Genomic DNA, 21,336 nt, shown 5'->3' with positions numbered 1-21,336 from the left:
TCAGTGAGGCATTCTCATCTTGGTGCAGACATGGGCAGCACAGGTGCCCAGGGCTGTTGGGGCAGCTGGCCCAATCCCTGAGTTCAGGGGCGTGGCTGCCCCAGCGGAGTAGCATTCCCCTTAAATAGGATCGGGGCACCGGAAGGAGCCCCGTTTTGCTCTCCCCGGCGTACCTTCTGCTCCGCTGGACCCTTGGTTCTGTAAGTTCCCTTATCTCCCCTTGTATTAAAACTGATTAATTATAAAAGGACTATCGTGGTTATTCCCTAACCCCTACAACCGCCGGTACCGCCGGCATTTGCCGGTACGTTTACCTGTACCCGATTCCACTACAGATTGGCGCTCCAACGTGGTGACTAAATCCACTTAAAAAATTTACGTGGGACAAAATCCCAAAGGCAGTAAGTATGCTGCGGTCTGCTCTCTATTCACAGGCGGGCTGAACGGCCCTAATTCTAATTCAACTGATTGAGCCGGAGCTCGCACTCTTCTTTATTATTTCCTGGTCTCCATACGGAGACAGCCCGTGGCCAAACGACGCAGTATCCTCTACTGCGCCAGGTCTGCTGCACTGCCCCGCCCAGGAGCTGTTTGCCCGCGTGTGCCCAGACCACCTCGCTCCGGCCCCCGCGGCGCACGTTCCCCCTCCCTCCCACCCGCAGGGCGCCGGGTCGCCCGCCAAATTCCACTACACAGGGCTTTAGAGCGGGCATTCTTGGAAGAAAGCCGGAACACTGCCTGGAGAATTTTTACATAGGATGTGGCTATGAGCAATAAATCTAACACTATCACTGAAAGGGCCACTGAGATTCCATATGCTCTGTTAATGAGAGTGTTAGCACTGGCTAACTTCACCACAGCCATGTGCTCACAGTAGGCATGATGGATAATATAGCTTGTGTAGTAGGGCAGCCTCTTAATCAAAATAATGCAAGGCAAACCCATGAACAGAGCTCGGCTCAACCCAACTAAGCCCAGTTTAATAACCATAGAAGATGTAAGGATGGTCGAATAATGCAGTGGGATACAAATGGCCACAAAGCGATCAAAAGCCATGGCCACCAGGATGGCTGATTCAAAAATGCAAAGTGTGTGGATAAAATACATTTGTGTTAGACAGACATCAAACTCAATCCAGTGTTTATCAAACCAAAAAATATCAAGCAATATCAAATATCAAAAAATATCAAAAAATTTCAGGGCTGTGGAGCACGTAAGAAGCATATCAGTCATTGCCAGCATGCAAAGGAAGAAATACATAGGCTGGTGGAGGCTTGGTTCTAGCTTGACAGTAGCAAGGATTATGGTGTTCCCCAGCAAGGTCAGGACAAACAGGAAGCAGACGGGAATGCTGATGAAGCAATGAAAATTTTCCAAGCCAGGAATACCAACCAAGTAGAAAAATGAAATGTAGTGATGTGTGGTATTGTTTACCATGTTAAAACTAGGGGTGTTTTAAGGTTAGTTGATAATAACTAGGATAATCTCCAAAATGCAGAGATAGGATTGCAAAGCATTTCTTCCAAGGTTCTTATGTGTGGAATCTAGAAACCTACATCTCCAAAATACTAGAAAGGCTCAGATAATCTAACCCATCTCATGGAGCATCAGCAACATTTTCTGCAAAAGAAAATATCAAATACATTACATTAGTTAATTGTTGATTTTGTCGATTGAATATTTAATTAAGCCTTATGATATATTTGTCATTTTCTTCAGAAAATGAACTTAATAAGACAAATATATATATTGTTTATGCCAATGATTTTTGAGAAACTGAACTAATCTATAAAGACTTAAATATAAAATATGCCAATACTACAACCTTTAGAAGATATTTTAATATAACATCATTTAAAACACTGATGTTAATCTTTGTTATAACTAAACAATTATAACTAAACAATTGAGTATTCAAATAAGATATAATAAGAGCAAACAATGTCATAGACATGATATGTTTTGACACCCATAAAAGTCAAATTTATACATATTTCTTATCTTCAAGGGGAAATATACATTTTTAAATGTCTTCTTCATTTTCTATTTTAGCATTTGGTGGCCATTCATTTTGTAAAACATAAAATTTTCCATGTGCAGGGGTGGTTGATTTTAAGACCCAGAAATCCTCAACAAACACAATAAGAGAGGCAGAAGTAGATTGGTTGCATTAGAGTTGCCCTCCTAGGAAGAGAGGAGGAGAAGGTGTGATCAGTTGGGTTACTGATAATTAGCTACCATCAGGAGAACAGCGGCTGCCTTTGCAGTGTAATGAATGATATGTAATGGCATATCTATATGATGTGAATGAAAACTTTTCTGTTTGGGAAATTTTGCTATTTCTACCACATTACATGTTGAAAAAGTGAGCTGACAATGTGCTTGAGTTTCATTTTGAGGACCTGAAAATTTAGTATAGATGGCTTAAATTTGAGATTTAATATGTTCAGGGAAAGAGATTACTGTAAAATTATGTTCTTCTATATGTTTTAATAAACAGAATTAACCTCTTTATCTGGTACTAGGTAATCAAGCATAAAATTGACAATTTGTACATAACAGGGCAGTACTTTAAGCACAGCTGTGACCATGAAAGGCAAATTAGCACACTTTTTCCCCTTATAGTTTATCAAAGAAACTTTACTGACAAAAATAACACATCTGACCTTGGTAAATATGTGCAATAATTGCAAGCATATCATTGTCTCCTATAAGTACATCTCCATGATGAAAATGTGTATTTCTGTCTCAAGAGAAAAGAAGCAAAGCCACTTTCTCTAAGACACCTTTTCCTAGGTTGATAGATGTACATATTTGCTGATAATTTGTTTGGTACATCATCAATCACCCATTCATAAATAGCAGAGGCCCCAAAAGGATCCTTGTCACCTGGATTTATTTAACTACAATGTTTCATCAATAGTTACTAACTCTAGTCTTGTTAGTTTTCCACTTTTCCCATCCTATGTCATCTCATTCTTCAGACTCTGAGCACAAGAAAGAACTTACAGTAAGCCAATAGATGGACAGTCAGTGCTTATGGTAGATCAGAAGCTCTTAACATATTGTGTATTTTCACAAGCAGTCCATAGATAGTTTCAATTTTTACTTAAAGCCATTGTCCATGCTTACATGGAAGCTTACTCACAGTTATTGTCCAAACTTCATTTTCTTCAACTGTCTTCCTAGGACAGTCTTTGCAATTTGTACCACAAGTAACATACAGAGCATGACCCATTCATTACACAAAATAACATAATTCTTTCTTGAACAATAAGATATTTAGAAATAATTACTTCATAACTAGCAAATCAACCTGTTCAGATATCTATTTGTTATCTTTCAAATATATAGCTTATGTCATTTCTCTGTGTTCAACATTCATGTCTCACTTGCCTTCATTCTCTCCATATGTGACACTGTTCTGTAACCTCTAATGCAGTGAGGGTGGTGTTGCATCACGCAGGAGGCACACTGGAAAGCCAGTAGCCACGGTTCCTTTGTGCTAGTCCAATGCTCAGGAGGCCACCTAGATTCTCAAAGGAGATGTTGCTTGGATGACAGAGAAAATGATTTGTACAACATATAACAGAACGGTGCCATGCCCCCCTGCTTAGCCTTGTTAACCAATCCTGAACTTACAAATCCTGCAAAATGAAGTGAGATAATCTTCATCCTCTAAATTTTAATTTCAACTTCATTGTCATTTCTCCCAGGATGCTTTACCTGAGGATTCTTTGGAGCTTTGCTCTACTTTATTGTAACTGAATTTTCTTCAGTATAACCTAGAACGAAATCTGATCATTAGAAAATAGAAAGATGATGACACTAGAGAAAACTATGTGAAAACAGCCAGGCATAGAAGGTTAAACCTCTAGCTCTCATTTCTAACACTTAAAAAGTTGATCCCAGAAGAAATTACAATGGTTACCAGCAAATAGAAAGGGTAGAATGAGAAGGAAACAAGAAGTTTGTCAATCACTGTATCAAATCTAGTTAGAAAGGATGAGAAACGCACTCTTGTGCACAATAACAAAGTAAAATGAATAAAGTGAGAACAGTGTACTATATATTTCAACATAGTTGAAAGAGATTTTCAATATTCTCACCACAAAATATACAGCGTTTGAAAATGAATATCTGACTGTCGTGATTTTATCATGATTCCACGTGTATTTATGTTCATTGAAACCACACAAAATCCTCCCAGTAATTTTTTTGATCAGTAACATAATACATTTTAAGAAACTCTAAAGATAAGAGAACATTCTCTTACATTTTCCCATCAAATTTTGGAATTTCATTTGTAGTTAGACTAGTAGTCTCAAATTATTCTGTATTTATGATTTAACTTGAGGTCAAAATTCACTATGATTTTGTTGTTTATTAATTCTTCTACCATCATTTATTATAGGTATTTTACTGCCTTATTTAAAATTTTCACAAGACTCTATGAGCCATACAAATGTAAGTCATATACATGTGAATGCTAAAAATTCCCTTCACACTGATGTTTAAAGCAGCTTTGCTAACAAATAATATTGAGAGAAGATGCAAAATAGCCAAAATATTAACTTAATTTTATGGAATATTAGTTAACCTTATTTTTCATTGAACTTTCGGTGTTTACAGAAAATTGTCCATCAGTAGAGGCAACAAAAAAGTGATTTTCAATGGTAATACTTAATTTTAATACTGATAGAAATCATATAAACCAGAGTATGGTGGTATACCTCAAAACAATTATTGCAACACAAACATTAATGCACCCATATGATGTAGACATAGAAGAAGGAACTATTTGGGAAAAAGGGCACGAACAGAAAGGAAAAAGGAGGACAGAAGACGAAATGTGAATGTAGTCAGAGCATATAATATACTTAAAGATAAATAATTATACTATCCATTCCCATGCACAATGCATACATGTTAATAAAATTTGTTTAAATATGCAGAGATATTAATAAAAATATAATTGCAGGGAAAATACATTATACTTTCTATATTTTGAATGTATAGCGTTTGAAGGCATGGATTTCTTAGTTATAGATGCAGCTGCCTAGCTAAATATGGAGAAAGTTTTTCACTTAAGTTCAAGGCAGAGTTGTACCAGGATAATTTCATTTCTTTTTTGCTAATGTTTTTATTTATTTTGTCAGTTTCATAATTTATTCAATTTATTTGTTCATATTCATCACTCTAATACTATCTCCTATTTCCTTTCCCACTCCAATTGACACCTCTTTTCTTGCTAACTAGTTCATTTTCTTCTTCCTTTATGTGGTACGTGTGTGTGAGTGTAAAGATGCATGTGTATCTGTGTGTGTGTGTGTGTGTGTGTGTGTGTGTGTATGCATGCATGGTGCATGTGTGCACTTGCAGTCCTCTGCGGGTAGCCACAACTGCAGCATGCCATGATTTAAAGGTATGACATACTCAGAAGAAAAGAGTTTTATAGATTTTTCTTTCCATCTTCTGACTCTTGCAATCAATCAGAAGCTTTTCCATGGTCTTGAGAAAGGTGATATTGATATTCATTTTAGGGTTAAGGACACAGTAACCACCTTTAGAACTTTGATCATTTTTGAGTCTCTTTACTAAATACTACCCTTTGCAAATAGAATAATTTCATTAAAAAGCAAGTCTCCAAACTGCGTATTTTATATAGAAGCTTAGTGTGCAAAAATAGTGATTTTCATGCATAACAGCAAAATAAAAACCATATAAATTGAATAGAAATTATATCTTTATTTGAGTTAACTTTATGTGTGAAGATTAATTTTATTAATAAATTTAAACTTGTAGATTAATTTTATTATGAATTTAAACTTATAGAACTATGGAAACATATTTTCCCAATAAGGTTAGTCACATTAATTACTAATGTATAATCCTTAATATGCATACACATATATTATATGTCTATAAATACCAGATTATTTAGTTTGTGTAGGAATACTCATGCAAGCAAAAGTTTAAGGTGTTTAAATGTAAATATGGTTCATGGCATGGAGTGAGGTCATGTTGCTAAATGAACAGAGTCACGTTGACAGATTCTCTGTAGTTTCCCACCTTCCTTTATGTATGTAGTTGCTTATTCCTTTATGCCAACTTCTTTTCTTTAATTTTTATAACATTTTACACAAACATACAACTGTTCAATACAGCATAACATAATATATACTGTATATATACATATATATATTCAATAGAGCATAACAGAATACTATTTATTTATTTATTGTTTTCCTGGGAGAGAATCTCACTATGTTGTGCTGAATGGCCTGAAACTCACTATTTAGAACAGGACAAGCCTCAATCTCATAGTGATCTCCTTGTCTCAGCCTCGCAAGGGCTAAGATTAAAGACATGTGACATCATACCAAGCCTTCTATTAATTTTCAAGTCACATTAAAGTGAGAGTTCTCATTATACCACATCTTGAATCTTCTTCAGCAACACACATAAACATTACACTAACAGACATTTTTTTTTATTTTATTGCAATAAATAAAAATACCCTTAGGAGTTTGGCTTTGTTGCAGAAGATGTTCATGTTTCATAGGAGTCATGGAAAGAAAACTTCTGTATATTTTGAGGATTGAACATAGAATTTATAACAGTGTACACATACATTGCAAGCAGATTTATTTAAGTTAAAAAATAACCAAATACAGTTCAAGATGGGAAAATATCAATTAAGAGATATGAAAGGCATGATCAAGCAAGTCTGGTAGTCAACTTCCAATGGTGGTCTTAGCTGTGGAAATAGTTACTTGTTGACAGAGGTTTCTGTCCCACCAGGTCCCTCAGCCATTCAGTCCCAAAGAAACACATGGAGGTCTACATTAATTATAAACTGGTTTCTTATTAGCTCAGACTTCTTATTAACTCTTACATCCTACATTAATCCATAATTCTTGTCTGTGTCAGCCACATGGCTTGTACCTTTTATCAGTGAGGCATTCCCATCATGCTTCCTCTGTGTCTGGGTTACATCTGCAAACTGAAAATTTCGTCTTCCCAGATCTGTTCTCACTGCTGCTTCTATACTTCCTGCCTGGCTAAATCAGTGTTTTATTAAAATTCAAGTAACAAATCTTTACAGGGTTAAAAGATCATTGTCCCACGGAACTCCCCACCCACACACACTTGTTTTTCTTTTTCGTTTTATTTTTTTTCATGGCTTATTTATTTTATTTTTTATTTAAAAATTTCCATCTTCTCCCCTCGTCCTCTCCCTTCCTTCCTCTCCCCTCCACCCATACCCCCCTCCCTCCCTCTCCAGGCCAAGGAGCCATCAGGGTTCCCTACTATATGTTAAGTCCAAGGTCCTCCCAACTCCCCCCAGGTCCAGGAAGGTGATCAACCAAGCTGACAAGGCTCCCACAGAGCCCGTCCATGCAGAAGAATCAAAGCCCAGCACCATTGTCCTTGGCTTCTCAGTCAGCCTCCACCGTCGGCCACATTCAGAGAGTCCGGTTTGGTTGCATGTTCCATCAGTCCCATTCCAACTGGAGTTGGTGATCTCCCGTTAGTTCTGTCCCACCGTCTCCATGGGTGAATGCATCCCTCACGGTCCTGACTTTCTTTCTCATGTTCTCCCACACTTGTTTTTCAAAACAATAACTTTGAATCTAATCTCCTTTGTTTACCTTTTTCCTGACCATTATCCATAACAACTTGTAACCAACATTCTAAACCAAGACAAACATCCATAGTCCATTTTTTTAGCATGTGGGTATAGTTTTCCAGGATACTTCCTGCTGATTGGGGTTGCTGATAATATCATGAAGACCTAAAGAAAATTGAGGATTATGGCCAAGTCCTGACTGGAATATTCTGTGAGACTTGATCATCCCAGCCAGCAATCTTGAGGCTGTTCTGGATGTAGAACTTAGACATCTGGGTCATCTGATCCTAACAGAGATTTATCAGGGAGTTTTCCTTGATCAAACCTGCTGGGAGAAAGAAGAGTGGAGTCAGAGAGAAAACATGGAGCCTCCAGAGACAGACATGCCAAAACTTTTCTGGTAAGCCACTCTCATGTGGAGATATACAATTTAATAGAAATAGGTTAAATTAGTATGTAATAGTTATCCAATAAGAAGCTAGAGTTAATGGACCAAGCAGTGATTTAATTAATACAGTTTCTGTGTGATTATTTCAGGTCTAAGCTAGCTGGGCAGCTAGGAATCAAAAAGTGGCCCCTCTTCCAACTCAAACCTGATTTTTCTTAACCCATAATGAATCTACAGTCTCTCATTTCCTGTAGAAACAACAGCAAAACCTCTTCTCCAATGTACCATATCTTTTGACTTAAATTTTAAAATCAAAGCATTTTCAAAATATATATGTTGTATTAATACAGCATCATTTGTAATCAAATGTCTTTTAGCAGCTGTTGTTCCTTCCTCAGCTATCAAACAACACAATAACATACAGTATCCAGATTCTTTGGGTAGTTTCTATCTTCATGTGGCTTTATTTTAACATCTATTTCTTTTATTTTTATTTTTAATTTTTGAATATTTGAGATTAGGTTTCTCTAAGTATCTTTGGCTGTCCTGGCACTCACTTTATAGACCAGGTAGTCCTTGAACTCAAGGAGCTCTGCCTGCCTCTGCCTCCCAAGTGCTGGGATTAAAGTTGTATGCCACCACACCCTTCTCTTCTTTCTGTTTTATTTTAAGGACTTTATTCTTTTTCTTTTCTCTCCCTAGCCTACATATATTTTAAAACACACTGTAAACTGTTTAGAGGTTTTCTTCATCTGTATCTATCTTTACTGTATATCTCTCTTTTTCTGACCACATGAGTCTTTAATTTGCTAACCGATATGATTAAACTTTAATCATGATTATGATTAAAGTTGTGGCTTTGACACATGGATCCACCCCAACTCTTAGATTTCTGAAAGTCTAGCCTCATGACAGAGGTACTGACCTGAGCTATGTTTATTGTCACAACTCTATGGAGTTTCAAGGTCCCTGCCACCACCAAAAAGCATGCTGTTGACTATTCATAAATAACATTTAAATACTTAGTAGTAGAGCCTCTTAAAAGGGCAAAATTTTGCAGCCAAACCTGTCAGGAAGCTTTTCTTAAATGAGATGCACTTGCCTCTAGCAAAGAGAGACTATCTAAGAAAATGCTGATACCAAGAAGCCATGCTACTCTGTTCTTTTGTGTCTAGACTAGTTTCCCAAACACTCTCAGGTTTTAAGTAGATTAGTTATGCAAGTTGGCACCATTCTGTTGACTTAGGTTTCTGTCCCACCAGGTCCCTCAGCCATTCAGTCCCAAAGAAACACATGGTGGTCTATATTAATTATAAACTGGTTATCCTATTAGCTCAGACTTCTTATTAACTCTTACATCCTACATTAACCCATAATTCTTGTCTGTGTCAGCCACGTGGTTTGACGTCTTTTATCAGTGAGGCATTCTCATCTTGCTTCCTCTGTGACTGGGTTACAACTGCAAACTGAAATTTCCTCTTCCCAGAATTCTGTTCCCATCACCCTGCATATACTTAATACCTGGCTACTGGCCAATCAGAATTCTATTAAAATACAAGTAACAAATCTTTACAGGGTACAAGACCATTGTCCCACATCAGTTTCTCAATGAAAATGATTCTCAAAAGATTTCTCAACCCAGAGAGAAGCTTCCCTAGGTTAATGCTAAAAATATCTGTGAGAAACACAGAGAAGGGTATGTATACTCTCCCCTGTGCGCATACCAGAAGGACATGGCCATTTCACAGAAGCTTTATGGATATCACAATAAGAGTTGTTAAGAGAAGGGTTAAAACATTACCATTCTTACTGACTCAGACAAGCTGTGAATCTACAAGGTAAATTAGAATCTATCAATGGCTAAAATTATAGATTCTGAAACTGACATGTCTGTATAAGTAGCTTTATATATTATTAAATATCCAGGTTTCTGCTCACATGAAATTGACATAAAAATGATAGTAAATGATATACACTTATATTTCATTGAATAAAAGGTATTTCTCTTAAGTTTTAGAAAATGACTTATCAGGCTGTAAGCATTCATAATTGTATGCAATTTTTATCACTTAGTATTTATACTATATTGCCAACTCCTAGGCTGATATGTGACTGTGGTTGATACAAAATAATCTAGAGAATGCAAATTTTTAACTTCAAGTGTTTGATGAAACTGTGGAAAATATTTTTACTTTTTATTTAAGTTTATTTTTTTAATTTTATGTTACATTCCAACCATAGCTCCCCACCTCCTCCTGACCCCTCCACCTCTCGTCCCAGCCCACCTCATTCACTCCTGCCCATGATTAAAGGCTCCCATGTGGAGTCAACAAAGACTGACATATTAAGTCGCAACAGGATCAAGTACCTCCCCCATGCATTATGGCTGATCATAGCATCCCATCATAGGGAATGGGCTCCAGTAAACTAGCTCTAGCACCAGGGACAGATTCTGGTCCTACTGTCAGGTACCTCATAGTTCAATCTTCAAAACTGCCTCCCACATATGGAGGGTCTGGTTCTATTCCATGGATGCTCCACAGCTGCAAGTCTAGAGTTCATGAGTTTCTTGAGCTGGTTTCAGCTGTCTCTGTAGATTTCTCCATCATGATCCCTTGCTCATATATCCCCTCCTGCTTCTCTTCGGTTGGATCCCTGGAGCTCAGCCTGGTGCTTGGTTGTGGATCTCGGCATTTGATTCTGTCAGTTGCTGGATGAAGTTTCTATGATAATATTGTGGTATTCACCAATCTGATTACAGGGGAAGGCCAATTCAGGCACCCTCTCTTCTATTGCTAGGAGTCGTAGCTGGGGTCAAACCTGTGTATTCTTGGGAATTTTCCTGGCACCATATTTCTCTCTGTCTCCATAGTGACTCTCTCCATAAAGATACCTTTTTTACTGCTCTCCCAATCAATTCCTCTCCCCATCTCAATCATCCCATTCCCTCATATTTTAATTACCTATCTCATCCTCCTTAATGATTAAGCTTTGCTCACATTTTACCCAGCAGATCTCATCTAATTTGCCTTCCCTGGGTGATCCATGTAGCCCTCTTAGGGTGTCCCTTGTTACCTAGCTTCTCTGGAGCCATAAATTGTAGTCCTGTTATCCTTTGTTTTAACATCTAATATCCACTTATGAGTGATTAGATGCCATGTTTGTCTTTCAAGTTTGGGTTACCTCACTCAGGACAGTTTTTTTTGTTCCATCCATTTGCCTACATATTTTATGATGTCATTGTTTTTTATAGCTGAGTAATACTCCATTGTATAAAAGTACCATATTTTCATTATCCATTCTTCAGTTGAGGGGCATCGAGGTTGTTTTCAGGTTCTGGCTATTATGAATAATGTTTCTACAAACATTGTTGAGCAAGTATCCTTCTGGTATGTATATTCCTAGGAGTGGTATTTCTGGGTCCTGAGGTAGATTGATACCCAATTTTCTGAGAAACAGCCATACTGATTTCCAAAGTGGCTATACAAGCTTGCACTCCAACCAGCAGTGGAGAAGTATTCCCCTGAGTGTATCAACATACTACACTAATTACAGGGAAGTTGTTGGGCTAGCATAAGTTAAATGTTTTTATAATATATGTATCTTTTATGTCAGTTTTCCAATAGACAGAATAAAATGATACCTTTGTGAACTCAGGAATTACTAATTATCCTAGTCTCAAGAACAAGAGAAATAAATGAATTCATAAATGCTTACCAGGTAAATAATTTAATCAATAAAATAATAAAAGCTAATTATCATACCTAATAAGTTCCCCATTAATCACACTATATAGAGAGCCTATATATGAAATACATTGTTTTATTTTCTCTTAACATTTAAATTTTTTGGTTTTGTTTTTGTTTTTTCAGGATAGGGTTTTTATGTAGCTTTAGAGCCTATCCTGGAACTAGCTCTTGTAGACCAGGCTGGCTTTGAACTCATAGAGATCCACCTGCCTTTGCCTCTTGAGTGTTGTGGATTAAAGAGTGCACCACCAACACACTGACAATTTTAAGATTTTAATTGAAGTAGAAGACATTCATATTCACACTTCCCTCCCCACACCTCAGTTACCATCACTCAAAACCCTCCCATTCCCCACAAGTATTAATTTTATAGCCTTGACTTTTTGTTATATACCTATGTCTACACATATGTTTATGTGCAGATATATGTAACTAGAACCTACTCAGCTTATTTTTGTTGCTTGTGGTATATGCATCCAACTCAGTTAGATATGGATCTATTTCATTTTCTACATGTTGATAACCAGTTATGCCAGCACCATTTGTTGAATATGCTTTGTTTTTACACTTTATATTTCTTGCTTCTTTGTCAAAAATTAGGTGTTCGTAGGTGTGTGGATTGACATCTGGTCTTCAATTCAATTTCATTGGTCTTCCTGTCTGATTTATGCCAATACCAGGCTGTTTTCAGTACTGTAGCTCTGTAGTAGAGTTTGAAGTCAGGGATTGTGATGCCTTCCGAAGTCTCTATTGTACAGGATGTTTTTTGCTATCCTGGGTTTTTTGCTATTCTACATGATGTTGAAAATTGTTTTTTCAAGGTCTGTGAATAATTTTGATGGAATTTTGATGAGCACTGCATTAAATCTGTAGATATTGCTCTTGGTAAGATTGTCATTTTTACTATGCTATTTCTACCTACCCAAGAGTATGGGAGATCTTTCCATTTTCTGGTGTCTTATTCAATTTCTTTCTTCAAATATTTAAAGTTCTTGTCATACATGTCTTCCACTTGTTTATTAGAATTATTCCAAGATATTTATGTTATTTGTTGGCTATTGTGAAGAGTGATGTTTCTCTGATTCATTCTAAGCCCATTTATCATATGTGTAAAGAAGGGATACTGGTGTTTTTTAGTTATATCTTGTATCCTGTTACATTACAGAAGGTGTTATGAGCTGTTGTAGAACTTCCTTGGTAGAATTTTTGGGGTTGCTTATGTAAACATCATATCATTAGCAAATAGTGATGTTGTCTTCTTCTTTTCCAATTGTTTCCCCTTGATCTTTTGTTTTCATATTGCTCTAGCAAGGACCTCAAGCAATATAATAAATACATATGGAAAGAATGGACAACTTTGTCTTGTTCATGATTTCAGTGGGATTGCTTTGAGTTTTTCTCCATTAGTTTGATATGGCATTGGCTTATTGCATATTGTCTTTTTTCTGTTTAAGTATGTTTCTTGTATCCTGCTCTCTCCAAGACTTTATGTGTATTTTTGAAGGATTTTAGCATCTAATTTCTGTGAGACAATGGCCTGTATTTGTCAATTATATTTTTAATAAATGCTGATTGGCCAGTAGCTAGGCAGGAAGTATAGGTGGGACAACCAGACAGGAAGTAAAGGTGGGTCAATGAGAACAGGAGAATTCGGGAGGAAGAAGGCTTGTTCTGCTGTCTTGACCAGCCACAGAGCAAGCAACATGTAACTGCTTCACTGAAAAAAGGTACCAAGCCATGTGGCTAACATAGACAAGAAAAATGGGCTAATATAAGTTATAAGAGTTAATAAGAAACCTGAGCTAATGGCCAACAAGTTTATAGTTAAGGTGGACCTCTGTGTGATTTCTTTGCGACTTAAAACTGTGGGAACTGTCAGGACAGAAAACTCGTCAACATCTAATGAGAGATCATGTAGTTTTCTTTTCAGTTTGTTATATGGTGGATTATGTGACAGATTTAAGTATGTTGAACCATTCCTGCATCTCTGGGATGAAACCAAACTTTATCATGGTGGATGATATTTATTTTCATGTGTTCTTGGATTTGGTTCCACCAGTATTTTAATTGAGTATTTTTTTGCGTCAATATTCATGAGTGAGATTGTTCTGTAATTCTCTTTCTTAGTAATGTTTTTATGTGGTTTGGTTATCTGAATAACTGTAGCTTCATAAAAGTGTTTGGCAATGTTTTCTCTTCTTCTCTTTCTGTTATGTAGAAATAGTTTGAGGAGTGTTGGTATTAGCTATCAATTGATAATTCCTGTCATATATTCCTTCTGGAAATGTTTGCATCTTTTGGTATAGAGTTTTTCAGATGCAATCCTATTAACTCACTAGTGTGGAATATTTCCAACTTCTTTATGTAGACATTTAATGTTATTAAACTTTCCTCTTAACACAAGTTTTTATTTTGTCTCATAAATTTGGGTATGTTGTGTGGTCATTTTCATTGAATTTTAGGAATTGTCTTTAATTTCTTCCTTTATTTCTTTCTTGAGTCATTGAGTGATTCAGGTGAGCATTGTTTAATTTATATGTGTTTGTGGGCTTTCTGGAATTAGTATTGCTGTTGAATTCTAACTTTAAGCCATGGTGATCTAATATGATACATGAAGTTATATCAATTGTTTTGTATCCATGGAGGTTTGATTTGTTACCTAATATGTGATCAATTTTTGAGAAGGTTGCACAGAGTGCTGAGAGGAAGGCATGTTCTTTTATGCTTAGATGGAATGTTCTGTAGATGTGTGCTAAGACTATTTGATTTGTAAATCTGTTAGTTCCCTTAGTTCTCTGTTAATTTTCTGTCTGACAGACCTGTCCAGTGGTGAGAGTGGAGTTTTGAAATTTCCCACTATTAGTGTGTGGGGTTTAATGTGTGTTTTAAGCTTAGTAGTATTTTTACATATTAGAGTGCCCTTGAATTTGGAGCATAGACATTCAGTATTGAGATTTCCTCTTGATGGATTTTTCTTGTGACTAATATAAAATGTTCTTCTTTGTCTCTTTTGATTGATTTCAGTTTAAAGCCTATTTTGCTTGATATTAGGATCACTACACCAACTTCTTTCTTAGGTTTATTGATTGGAATTTTTTCCCAAAACATTTACTCTAAGGCAATGTCTGTCTTTGAGGTGAGGTGGTATTTCTGTATGCAGCAGAAGGATGGATTCTTGTTTTCATAGCCTGTTATATTTTTATAGGTGAGTTGAGACCATTTATAACAAGGGATATAATGACCAGTGATTGCTTAGTTCTTGTTATTTTAAGTTTTTGTTGGTGGGTGATGTTATTGTGTGTGTTTTCACTTCTATGGGATTTGCTGCCTGTGAGATCGACTATGTCCTGTGTTTTTTGTGGATGTAGCTGGCTTTTGTGGGTGGAGTTGTTCCTTCTAGTACTTTTGTATAGGGCTGAGTGTGTGGCTAGGTATTGGTGACGATCTGGTTCTGTCATGGAATATCTTGATTTGTCCTTCTCTGGGGGTTTTGTTGGTATAGTGTCTGGGCTGGCATCCATGATCTCTTAATGTCTGCATAAGCGCTTGACCAGCGGACCTTTTGGTTTTCATATTTTCCCATTGATAAGTCAGGTGTAATCTAATAGGTCTGCCTTTATATGTTACTTGGCCTTTTTCCTTTGCAAGCTGTTTAATAATCTTTCCTTATTCTGTATGTTTAGTGTCTTATTATTATGTGGCAAGGAAACTTTTTTGTTATCAGTCTATTTGATGTTCTGTAGCTTCATGTATCTCCATATTACATATCTTTCTTTAGATTGGAAAAGGTTTCTCTCTAATTTTTTGAATATATTTCTTTGATTTTTGACTTATACTTCTCCTTCTTCTATACCTATTATTCTTAAGTTTGGTCTGTTCATGGTGTCCCATATTTCCTGGATATTTTGTGTTAATCTTTTGTTAGATTTAATGTAGATTTAATGTTTTCTTGACCAATGAGTCTATTTTCCTCTATTGTATCTTCAGCACTGAGATTCTCTCTTCAATCTTCTATTCTGCTTTTTATGCTTACATTTGTGGTTCCTGATCATTTTTTTCATATTTCTTGTTTCAAAATTTCCTCGGTTTGTGTTTTCTTTATTGTCCCTATTTTGGTTTTCAAGTCTTGAATTTATACTGTAGATCAAAGCAGAAGTTGCCATATGGTAACTACATTACCTAAGCATCACTTTTTTTTTTTTTAGAAAAAATGTATTCATATTCATTCTTATCTGGAGAGGTGTGGTTGCTTTAGAAGGGAGCAATATCAATATCAATTTTCTTTATTCGGTTTGTGGAAATGATTATAACTTTAAAGAATTTTAAGAATAATTTTGTCATGTTCCCAGAGATTATTATGTGATGCTAATAACAATAATCCATTAGTTTAACATTTTTTAAATAAGAATACTTGGTGAAAAAGCATTTAAATATTTGCAAGTGCATGTGAACATGGTTTAACTATTTAGAATTTTAAGAAGAAGAAAATAGGAAATTTCAGATAATGTCTGTAGGTGACTATTATTGTTATATTCATTTTGTTTTAACTCTTTTTAACTTTTTCATACAATATATTTTGATCATGTCTTCTTCTCCCCAATTATTCCTAGATTCTCTCATGAATCTGATCACTAGTTAAAATTAAACTTCTACCTTTGAAAATAATCCAGTTCATAATCATACATAAGTTGTGGAATAATAATAGAAATTTAGTTCAGCCTGAATTTAAAAAATGCAAAGTAGATGGAAGGTCCTTCATATCTTCAGAATGTACCTGTCTTGCTGACAGATCATGTGTTTTCACATCTCTGACTGTCCTGCCTTGCTGAGAGACAATGTGTTTTCATATCTTCTGACTGTCCTTGCCTTGCTGACAGATAATGGTTTTTCCACATCTTCTGACTGTCCTGCCATGGTGACAGATAATATGTTTTTTGTATCTCAGACTGTACCTGCCTTGCTGACAGATAATGTGTTTTCAATATTCTTGTACTAGCTGTTGTCCCAGAATTTGACTTTCCTTGGTGTAGGAGCAGCCCTAAATAATTACTGAATGCATAAACCCAAAGAAATAAACAAGTCATTGAGTAAATGAATAAGTAATTTGGGTGTTATCTTTTTAAAAGAAGTGTTGTAATGATGTCTCACTTAAAACATAGAAAAGAACCCATAAACTTAAAGTTAGGATCTCAGATCCAGTCATTCCCTTCATTCCTGAAGCAACCATGGTGTCCTCTTTGCTCCTTGATAGTTTATGTTTTATTTTCTGTTTGTTTTTGTTTTTATACACCTATGTCTCATTCCCCCAGATTTGATCTTTTTACTTGAGAATACTTGTTACTCTTCTATTTCAGCACATTCAATTTCACCAAGGAACCATTAATTAAAAACAATTTAAAGACTGTTAATCTCAAAAAAAGGTAATATTTGATTTTTAAAATAATTACAATGAAAATTGCTTTTAAAAACACTATTTTGAAAAAATAACATTACTAGCATAAAATGAATGTAGTTAAATTTAAACACTTTAAATTACACTTTCAGACCAAGACAGAAACCTCCACAGGAACAGTACAAGGGAGCACCCTCTGTGGGAGGCAGGCCCAAGCCAGGGACATCTGGGTGATAGGCCCAAGTCAGGGACATTTATGGGAACAGGCTGAGCCAGAGCAGGCCTGAACTAGTGACCTCCACTAGAGTAGTCCCCTAGGCAGCAACAGCCACAGAAGCAGGTACAAGGGAGTGACTGCTGAGGAAGCAGGCCCAAGCCAGGGACCTCCACCAGAGCAAGCCACAAGCCAGGGACATTTACGGGAACAGGCCTGAGCCAACAACCTCACAAAGCGGGCCTGAGCCAGCAACCTCTGTTGGAGCAGGCCCAAGGCAGCAACCTCAGCAGAGCATATCCAAGCAAGCAACCTCCTTAGGAGTGGGCTGAACAAATCTCTGGGATTTCAGAGGGACCACTCAGGAGCACCAAGCGACCTCTGGAACACTGAGTGACTCGTTCGTGTGACTGAACCCGAGGCCCTGACTGCACCCATGAGGAGCAACCATCTAAGCCTTGGATCTCCTCACACCGGGAAGATTAATCACCAGAGACACAGCCCCAACTAACACTAATCAGAGGAAAAAATGAGTAGACAAGGTAGTAACACACTCAACACCACAAAGAGAAACATGACACCCAACAAGAATTGGTGGCTCTACAACAGCAAAGATTTGAACACCCAAGTATACTTAAAGCAGAAGAAAATAACCTAAAATAATAACTTTAGGAGAATGTTTGGAGGCACTTAAAGAGGAAATGAAAATTTTCCTCAAAGAAATGAAGGAAAAGGCAAACAAAAAAACTGGAAGAAATCAACAAAATCCCTCAAAGAAAATCAAGAGAAAGAAATCAAACAGATTAAAGAAATGATTTTGGTCAAGTTATTATCATCTGTAGATATGAACAAATAATGAGATTTCAAGTAAAATATAATAAAAATTAAATAGTCATGTAGGTACTATGCCAAACATTATCAAAATATCAAAATACAAAAAAGAATCTGGGTTTTTTTCCAATTTAAGGCAAACTTTGTAGATAAATTACTTATATGAAGCTTAAGGTTATTAACAGCCAAGGACAGAGGACAGTGATTTGCATCTTATCTCTCCAATACATTAATAACTGAAGGTGACTTTAAAGTATGTAAAGTATGTAAGGATGCCTAGTTTCTTTGAGTCACCATGAGCACATTCAGAGTCGCTAATTCTGCTTAATATTTGTAACCTCTGAGTACAACATACTTAGGGTAGATAATTCCACCATGGCATCACATCATTATTTTAACACCTTGTTATCTGGATGACATGATTACATTGCAGAAGAATTAATTTTATGGGGGACATATCAGCATATAGGATTCCTTGGCGGATCTGCTTGGTCTTCACGCTATAGATGATGGGGTTAAGCACTGGTGGCACCATTAAGTAGATATGAGCCATGAAGATGTGAACAAAGGGAGAGGAAATGCTTGACAAAACGATGGACGATAGATAATCCCTATCATGGGCACATACAGAATGAGCACAGCACAGATGTGGGATGCACATGTGTTAAGTGCCTCAGCCTTCCCTCACGGATGCGATTCTTAACACTGAGTGAAGGATAAAAACATAAGTTATTAAAATACCCAAAGAATCCATGCCCCACCGCATAGTAATCACAAATCCATTCCATATATAAACATTAACCTGACATCAGCACAGGCAAGTCGGATTATGTCCTGGTGCAGACAATAAGAATGGAAAGGACATGGGAGCGACAGAAGGGAAAGAATGCTAGACGACCCAGGAGAGGAATGAGTGGGATTGCACTCCGAAGCAAGGCCTGCAATTCCAATCTTGGCAATGAGCTTCGGAGTGAGAATGTAGCACTATCGCAGAGGGTGGCAGATGGCCACATACCGGTCAAGAGCATTGCCAGGAGCACAGACGATTCAGTGAAGGAAAAAGGGTATGAATCAGAAACATTTGGACCACACCAGATATTGAACTGGATCTCTCGGGAAATGGACCACAACACCCTGAAAAGTGATACCATGGCAGGTAGGGACATGGCCATGTCAGTGAGAGAAGCATGGCCAGGAAGTAATACATGGGCTCGTGGAGCTTTGGGTCCTGTCCTCACAATATGCAAGATGGAACAGTTGCCTGTTATCCCAACAAAGTAGAGGAGACAGAATGGGATGGAAATCCAGTGGTGAAATTCCTCATAGCCAGGGATGCCTGTGAGGTAGAATGTGGAGGACGCGATGCTGCTGGAGTTTGAGGTTGCCATTGGGCTGACTGTTAGAGCACAATCCAGTTTCTACAGTTACTATCTAATGGGGAAGGCTTTGGACAAGGCCAGGGTCTGCATTTTAAGAAGAACAGGGGGAAAAGACAAAGTAAACAAAAGAGGTCATCTGTGTTACCTTTTGTAACTCCTTAAACCATTATAAGCCTATTTCCCTTTCTCGTTGTCCACTGATGGTTATGGCCAGTTAATTAAGGTATCTACTATCTCTCTCCCCACCAAGTCCTTCATTTCGGCAGAATCATTCAAATCCCTTTAACATGAATGAGCTTCTAAAGACATCACCCTGATAGAACAAACGAACACAAATTAAGACCACCCTTTTTAACCTTAATACTTTCCAAAGACATGTTATTGACAGGTCTAACACTACCATTTCACTAGATGACTCCTGCGAGACTTGATTGAATGTCTATGCTGTTAAATTAGATGGTTTCATGCTCAGTGCTAGAACATCTTTAGAGAAATCAACCAGTTTGGGCCATCAACCAGGCTTCATTTCCCCCAACTATTCTCTGTTGTGTAACTGATGTTATAATCTTGCTCTTCAAACACAGACTCCAAACATGATTTGATTTTGACCTGTAAATCTTTGTTTTTTTTTCTTTTTTTAAAAAAATCATGCAATCTATTTTGCTTATTTTTTTTCTCTTCTCCAACTCCTCCCAGAGCCTCCCACCTTCCTTTCTCTTTCCTTAAAAAAATCAATAAACAAATAAGAAACAATAAAGACAAACAAAGCAAATGCACACATGCACAATAAAATAGATAAGATAGAGTCTATTTTTATCTCATCAACCCACCTGGGCATTGGGTCTGCTTTAGACTGTAGTTGATATAACCAATGGCACTACAATGGATTAAAAGTAGTTTTCCCTTACCAGCAGGTATCAGTTACAACAGCATATGGGTTAGGGGTAGGACTTTTTGTACACTCCCCCTATTCCTGCTGGTATTTTGTCTGATGTAAACCTGTGCAGGTCTTGTGAGAGTGTCACAGTCTCTGCAATTTGGATTGTTCCTCTGAAATTTAATTAAGTAGTAAATGTAACTTAAGTAAGATATAATTTTCAAAGCAAACTTTACAACAAAGAGGAAATACAATATTTAAAGAAAATAGAATTGGCTGTTTTCATCATTGAGATGCCACTTCTTGATTAAAGTATTTCTTTGGTTCTATACCATATCAGCATGAATTATATTATAGTTGAAATGTAGATTATATATATATATACATATATATATGTATAATATATATATATATATAGTGATTACTTTTCGGGATATACTAAAGTTGTATCCTTTAAGAGCTGACACTTCAGTGGGGGTTGTGCTGGAAACCAAGGAGATACTGTATGCAAATCAGGAATTAGTTTACATATCAGACCACACAGTTTATCTTGAAGAAGCATTCTCAGCTGTAACTAAGAATAAATAAAACAGGAAAGGAGGTAAGTTCAATATTTTAAATGAATGCTATAGATAGTAATCACAAAATTTATGCTTCTGCTGCAGCTGAGGACAAACAGAGAAAATGAAAAAACAGAGGTCTTTCATTACTGCAGAAATTAAAAGTAGAGAGGACATACAGCATCCTAATATAAGAAAACTCATGAATGGGCCTTTCCTAAAGTAATAATGGGCAGCATCACTGTGAAGATTATCAATTTTCATTTCACCGACATCCAGTGACTGCTAAGCATTGCTATATTAATCACATTCT

The 21,336-nt window shown here is 36.7% G+C and overlaps 1 pseudogene; it reads right to left on the bottom strand.

The window, feature by feature from the left end:
* On the bottom strand, positions 1–1,437 carry LOC119819130 (annotated as a pseudogene).
* Positions 1,438–21,336: the final 19,899 nt, after the last annotated feature.

Source organism: Arvicola amphibius, chromosome 1, assembly GCF_903992535.2.
Source record: "Arvicola amphibius chromosome 1, mArvAmp1.2, whole genome shotgun sequence".
Classification (NCBI taxonomy): domain Eukaryota; kingdom Metazoa; phylum Chordata; class Mammalia; order Rodentia; family Cricetidae; genus Arvicola; species Arvicola amphibius.
The sequence above is the reverse complement of the archived record's forward strand: the minus strand, read 5'-3'. Positions and strand labels throughout refer to the sequence as shown.